A 6,817-nucleotide genomic window follows, 5' to 3' on the forward strand; every position below is an offset into this window, starting at 1 on the left:
ACTTATTTGTTTTCTTTCTCTTGGCAGGTTTTTATAATTTATGACTAGAAGAAACCCGTCAGGACCACTACTTTTTGACGAAGAAATCGATCGCAAAGTTCACAGAAACCAAAGAGAAATAATGCGAAGCTTAAGATACACAGAGAACGAGCAAGAGGATGATACTCAACCCCAACGGAAGAGATGGCTGAAAACCAAGACAATCAGCTACCTCTTGCAATTGCAGTTAATCAAAACCCTGCTCTACGCACTATGTATGATTATGCTAAACCTTTTTTAATAGGAACTAAATCAAGCATGGTTAGATCTGTTATAGCTGCAAATACTTTTGAACTGAAACCTAACACAATTTAAATGATACAATAGTTTGTTCAGTTTGATGGTTTATAGGATGAAGATCCCAACGCTCACTTAGCAAACTTTTTGGAAGTATTCGATACATTTAAAATCAATGGCGTTTCTGATGATGTCATACGTCTTCGGTTGTTTCCCTTTTCATTGAGGAACAAAGCTAAACAGTGGTTGAACTCGTTACCACAAGGGTCAATCACTACTTGGGAACAAATGACCAAAAAATTTCTATTAAAATATTTCCCGCCGGCTAAAACGACCAAATTACGTAATGATATCTCTTTGTTTGTGCAGATGGACTTAGAAACTCTTTACGACGGATGGGAGAGATACAAGGACTTACTGAGAAGGTGCCCTCACCATGGGTTACCGCTTTGGCTACAGGTTCAAACGTTCCATAATGGCCTGAATCCTTTGACTCGGCAAATGGTTGACGCTGCTGCTGGTGGAACCATCAATAAGAAAACACCTGAAGATGTTATGAGTTTATAGAGGGGTTGTCACTAAATAACTATCAGTGGCAAGTCATAAGGACAAAACCTACGAAAATAGCTGGTGTTTATAATGTCAATTCGGTCACCATGCTCTCTAATCAGGTAGAACTCTTGAATAAAAATTTGATGGTTTTCTTAGTTCTTCACAGGTTCAACCAGTAATGCAGTGCGAAGCAAGTGGAGGTGGATCAAGCAATTCAAAATACCAACCTTATGGCCACAACATGGATAATGAGCAGTTAAATTACATGGGTAATAATCCTCGATCTCAAAATAATCCATATAGTAACACTTATAATGCAGGTTGGAGAAACCACCCAAATTTCTTATGGGGAGCTCAAGGAAATCAGAGACCACCTCCAGGCTACCAACAACCACCCTACCAAAAAGAGAAGAAGCCCAACCTTGAAGAGATGCTATCTATATTTATCTCGGTGTCAGAAACCCGTTTCCAGAACACCGAGACAGCACTTAAAAATCAACAAGCATCGATCCAAGAGCTCGAAACTCAGATAGGCCAGCTGTCCAAACCAATCTCCGAACGACCACAAGGTAGCTTGCCAAGTAATACTGAACCCAACCCAAGGGAACAGCTCAACGCAATTAATACTCAAGATGATGGAGGAGTCGTTGAGCCTGAGCCAGAATCGAGACAAGAAACTATGGTAGGCAGAGGTCAATGTGAGGTAGGTCATAATAAAAACAAATTAGTGAATGTCGAATATAAACCTCGTGTGCCATACCCCAACGCGACAAGGAAAGACCGCTCAGATGAACAATTTGGTAAATTCCTTAAACTCTTAAAAAAATTACATATTAACTTACCGTTTATTGAAGCCCTATCGCAGATGCCAAACGCAATGAAATTTTTAAAGGAGTTTTTAGCAAACAAACGGAAGTTGGACGAGGCATCGCATGTGGAGCTAAACGCAATTTGCTCAGCTATTCTACAGAATAAACTACCCAACAAACTAAAAGATCCAGGGAGTTTTACGATTCCCTGCTTAATTTGTGGTTTTGATGTTAATAATGCATTAGCTGATTTAGGGGCTAGTATTAACGTCATTCCCTATAAAATGTTTAAACAATTAGGTCTTGGGAAACCCAAACAGACTAGGATGAGCATTCAATTAGCAGCTAAAACTAAAAGATTTCTTAGGGGTATTATTGAAGATGTGCTAGTTAAAATCGATAAATTCATATTTCTTGTTGACTTCATTATTCTAGACATAGAGGAGGACAACAACACTCCTTTGATTTTAGGACGGCCCTTTTTAGCAACTCACACTCCGTGTGGGAGACGAAACAATCACCCTTCAAGCTCGCAATTTTGGCAACACATTAGAAATTGAAGATAATCATCTAAACCATTCTACTAAAACTGACAATCTGGTACAACCTACTTTACAGGAAATGAGTCTGAAGGAAGAACATGAGTCATTCTTAAGCAGTAGCAGATGACCTATTCATGAAGATCGAAGGCTACAAATCAAGGAACTAGATGAATGGCAGACGCATAAACCGATAACACATGATAAACCAAAACTACGCCAGAACGAGCTCAACACCTTCCCACATCAACTTAAGGTTGAAGATAAAGTCTTATTAGATGCCGCAAATCCTCACATTGTCACTACCACATTGAATGAAGAAATCCCTCTTACGGTACTTAGCATTTTCCCATTCGGTATAGTCGAGGTAAGTCATCCCAAGTTCGGCACTTTTAAGGTAAACAACACCCGTCTAAAACCTTACTTTGATAAGAATGATAGTAGGAATGAGGAGTTTAAACTCCTCGAACCACCATGACCATTCAAGGGAGAGGTAAGTCAAACTTAGACTATAAATAAGCACTTCTAGGGAGGCAACCTGAGCACTAACAATATTAATTTCTTTAAATTTTAGTATTTAACACCTAACTCACTAACAGAGATCTTGAATACAGTTTTTCCACACTGACACGGCCAAGCACACGGGCGTGCTTAGGGCCGTGTGAAAATAGGGCAAAGATTTCCCCAACACGAGCTACGATAAATCACCACGGTTGTACGAAATGACAGTGGACGAACCTGCCAAAACAACACGGGCGTTCGACACGCCCGTGTCTGGAACCCATGGCTGAACCTGTCAAATCAACACGGGCGTACGACACGCCCGTGCCAAGCAACCGTGGTCGAACCTATTAAACTAACACGGGCGTGGGCATACATAGCTGGGCGTGGGAGAAGCAAACGAAGCCAGGCACGGTCGTGCGACACAACTATGTGCATCCGCACGCCCAAGGAACACGGGCGTGGAGTAATTGTTCAGACACGCCCAAATTCAAAATTCATGAGTCACACGGACAAAAATTGGGGAACACGGGCATGCTCCATGGCCGTGTGCCCCAAAATCTATAGATAGGATACACTATTCATTGTCTTCCCTACACAAAAGCCCTAACCCTAGCCGCTGCAAGTCCACACGCCCTCTACTCTACAGCAGATTTGTCAGCACCTCCACATCTCATCGCCAGTCCCACCTCACGAACCATCTAGTGATGAAGATGTTTAAAAGCATTTATTTATTATTTTATGTTTTTAATTTTTATTAACACTATTTTTTATTATTTTTATTTTTTAGACTTTTATTTTATTATTATCAATATCGGTTATTTCATTAAGAGTAATTATTCTTGTTTATACCCCCTAAAAAGTTTTTGATTCGGTCACAGTTATATAGAGCTCCTAAGCTCATCATCACATAGGAACTAAAAACTCCACCGGGAATGGTTCTCCACGACTGCCATGTCCTGCTCGCTCACGACCATAGCTACCATTAGATATAATATTCTTTTGGCGCAGGACTTATGGACTAATGAACCTCTACCACCGTCGGAGAATTTTCCTCCACCCTCACGCCGATTATTCTCTGAAACTCCAGTTCAAGGAAACTCGTTCATCACTCATGAAATTTCACTTCTCTCCCTATCTTATATTTATATTCCTATATTTATCTTTGTACATTGAGGGCAATGTACATCTTAAGTGTGGGGGGGGGGAATTCATTTCACTATCAGAAAAATCCTTGAATGACAGCTTTGTTCTCTTGAAAAGCTCTCATATCATATTTAGGATAAATTTTGATTAAGTTATGATTTTGATTAATATATATTGAATTAAAACATAGGCATTTATGCATTGATTGTTTAAACTTTAAGACATTAGGGAATTAAGCATGATAAGTTGATCTTTAGGAATTTAAAATTGTAGGTTGTTTCCCTAAAGTTTTTGTATTACTTTGAGTTGGAATTCACAAGTTTTAAACATAAAAAAAGCCATAATTTTTGTGAGATTTTTGAGCCTTTTGAGCATCTATTTATTCTTTCATGCTCACTTTTATTATTGCTTTGAGTGCGTTAGTATTGAACTATTATTCTAGAACTTGCCTGATTATGCATGTCAAGACGACACTATTTGATTTGATATGTCAAGATGATAGAGACACTTAGGATTAACCCATTCATGCCATGAAAAACCTACCTCCACGATTAACCCTTAGTAAACCCCTCTGAGCCTAACAAACCATTTCTTATATTACCCTTAATATTAACCCTTAAACCATTATTGTTGAAATCCTCTAAATTAAATTTGATCCCTATTTTTGTTAAGATTTGAATTGAAATAGTTGCTCAGCTATGTCTTGTTCTTAATAGTTAGTCTATGTTATTTAACTTGTTATTAAAAAAAAAACTGTGTATACACATTAGTAATTCCATATTCTGAGAAGAAGCTCTGCTGTATGCAAGTGATGATTAACTCTTTTTCTAGTTAGGCAATTTTTCAATTCGATCTCGATTCTAACCTTTTTTTTAGTTTGTGACCACACCCCCTAACCAAGCCTCATTTTAACCCTCTAAAGACCTTTTGATTGATGTGTCAACTCAATTTATAGTGGTGGAGATTTGATTTTCATGCAAGCCTATGGTAATGACTTTTCATTATTGACTATTGAGTGCTTCATTCATTGTCCTTAAACACCTCGAGTGATTTGAGTGAATCTTTAGTGAGGATGTGAAACTCTGTGATATTCTGAATCAAAGGTAATTAGTTAGATGAGGGGAGACACCTATGTTTTCAGGATAAAATGCTCAGCTTGGAATGTTTGAGACTTTGATGTTCTTTTAATTGAATTCTTAATGTATGATTACCTGTGGATTATTTTGAGATATTATCGATAGAAATTGTAAGTTGAGAAGAATTTATTTTGATTATGAACTTGAGGATTTTGCTTTAGGACAAGCAAATGCTTAAGTGTGGGAGTATTTGATAAACTGTAATTTATACATATTTTTACCCCATGCTTAAAGCATTTTATGGATGATTTTTCCTTAGAATTGGTGAGCTTGATGCTCCTAATGCCTTAATTTCATATTTTATACTTAGGCGAGTATAAGAGAGCGAAATGAGCGAGAAACGGGCCAAAAACGGAGAAAATGGGCCAAAGTACAAAATCAACACGGCCTAGACTTCCTCACACGGGTAGACCACACGGCCGTGTCAATTTGGCAGAATCGAAGTACAACTCACACGGGTAGAACACACGCCTGTGCCGTTCTAACAGGCTCAAACACGGGTTGAAGTAATCATACACGGGCGTGTCACATGGGCGTGCCCCTACTGAGCCCAAGTTGAGTCCAATTCGAAAAATGCCACTTTTGAGGGTTCTTAGGCATTCCAGAGCCTATAAATACACCCGAGAGGAGGAAAAAAAGGGGAGGCACAGGGAGGAAGGAAAGAATTACTCGAAGAAAGCCGATTGTTCCATCTCAGAAGTCGGATTCATCATCAAGACTGAAGATCTCCCTTCAATTTCCCTTCAGAAGTTTTGGGTTTTCTTTATGTTTTGTATTCATTACTCTTCTGAGATGTTTTCCTTTTTAGTTATAAACTAAATCCCCTAAATACCTAAGGGGAATGAAACCTAAGACGAATCTTGTTATTGTTTTCTGAATTGTATGATAAATATTTAACTTGTTCTTAATTATGTGTTCTTAATTCTTGTTTTGATATCCCAGGATACTGATTCAAGATAAACTCTTATTCAGAGGAGGAATAGACCTTGTCTAGGAGTACATTTGTCATAATTAACCGGAGTTGATTGCGCGCCTAGAGACAGGGTGACAAGATTTTGCCGAATTAGGGTGAAACCTAATAGGGGGATCCATAGATCGAGCTAATGTAACCCTATAGTGTTAATTAGAGAAAAGTCTTAATTATTCAATCTATGGATTAGACGTTATTAGTCTTGAATAGGGATAATAACATAACTTAGGGATCTCTACGGAACAAGTTAAATGAATAAATCGTCCGATTCGGAGCCAGAATAACAAGTAAAGTCTAGATGGATTTTTCCTTAGGTATTGTCTTAATTCAATCGTTTTCTAAAAGTAATCCCCCAATTTTACTTTCTGTGAATTCTTAGTTTAGATAGTTAGTTAGTTAAAACAAAACCCCATTATTTTTAGGCTAGATAATAAAAAAACAGTCATTACTAGTACTTTTAGTTCCTTTGGGTTCGACAATCCCGGTCTTGCTAAAACTATACTACTGTTTGATAGGTACACTTGCCTGCATCGTGATAATAGTTAGTTTCAAGAATGATTCATTATAATTATTTAAAACCTGTCACATGAAAATCGTGATCACTCTACTGACACTTTTCTAACCCACTCAAATCGATCACTCTGCTGACACTTTTCTGACCCACTCAAATTTAACATCTTTTTGAAGCAATTGTATCATTGGAGTCACAATCATCGAGAATCCTTTCACAAATCGTCTATAATAGCCTGCTAGTCCCAGAAAACTAATGACTTCAGATACATTTCTCTGAGGCTTCCAATCTATAATGGCAGAAATTTTGCTTGGGTCAACTTGGATAGCCGCGGTTGAAACTTTATGTCCCAAAAAACCAACCTCTGCTAACCAAAA

At 38.1% G+C, this 6,817-nt stretch overlaps 1 non-coding gene across 1 annotated transcript; it reads right to left on the reverse strand.

Moving 5' to 3' along the window:
- Positions 1-612: 612 nt before the first annotated feature.
- LOC121230062 (small nucleolar RNA R71) lies at positions 613-719 on the reverse strand. Its single transcript, XR_005928014.1, has one exon. It is a non-coding gene; the product is annotated as a small nucleolar RNA R71 (small nucleolar RNA).
- Positions 720-6,817: the final 6,098 nt, after the last annotated feature.

The sequence above is a fragment of the Gossypium hirsutum genome, chromosome A05 (genome assembly GCF_007990345.1).
Source record: "Gossypium hirsutum isolate 1008001.06 chromosome A05, Gossypium_hirsutum_v2.1, whole genome shotgun sequence".
Lineage (NCBI taxonomy): Eukaryota > Viridiplantae > Streptophyta > Magnoliopsida > Malvales > Malvaceae > Gossypium > Gossypium hirsutum.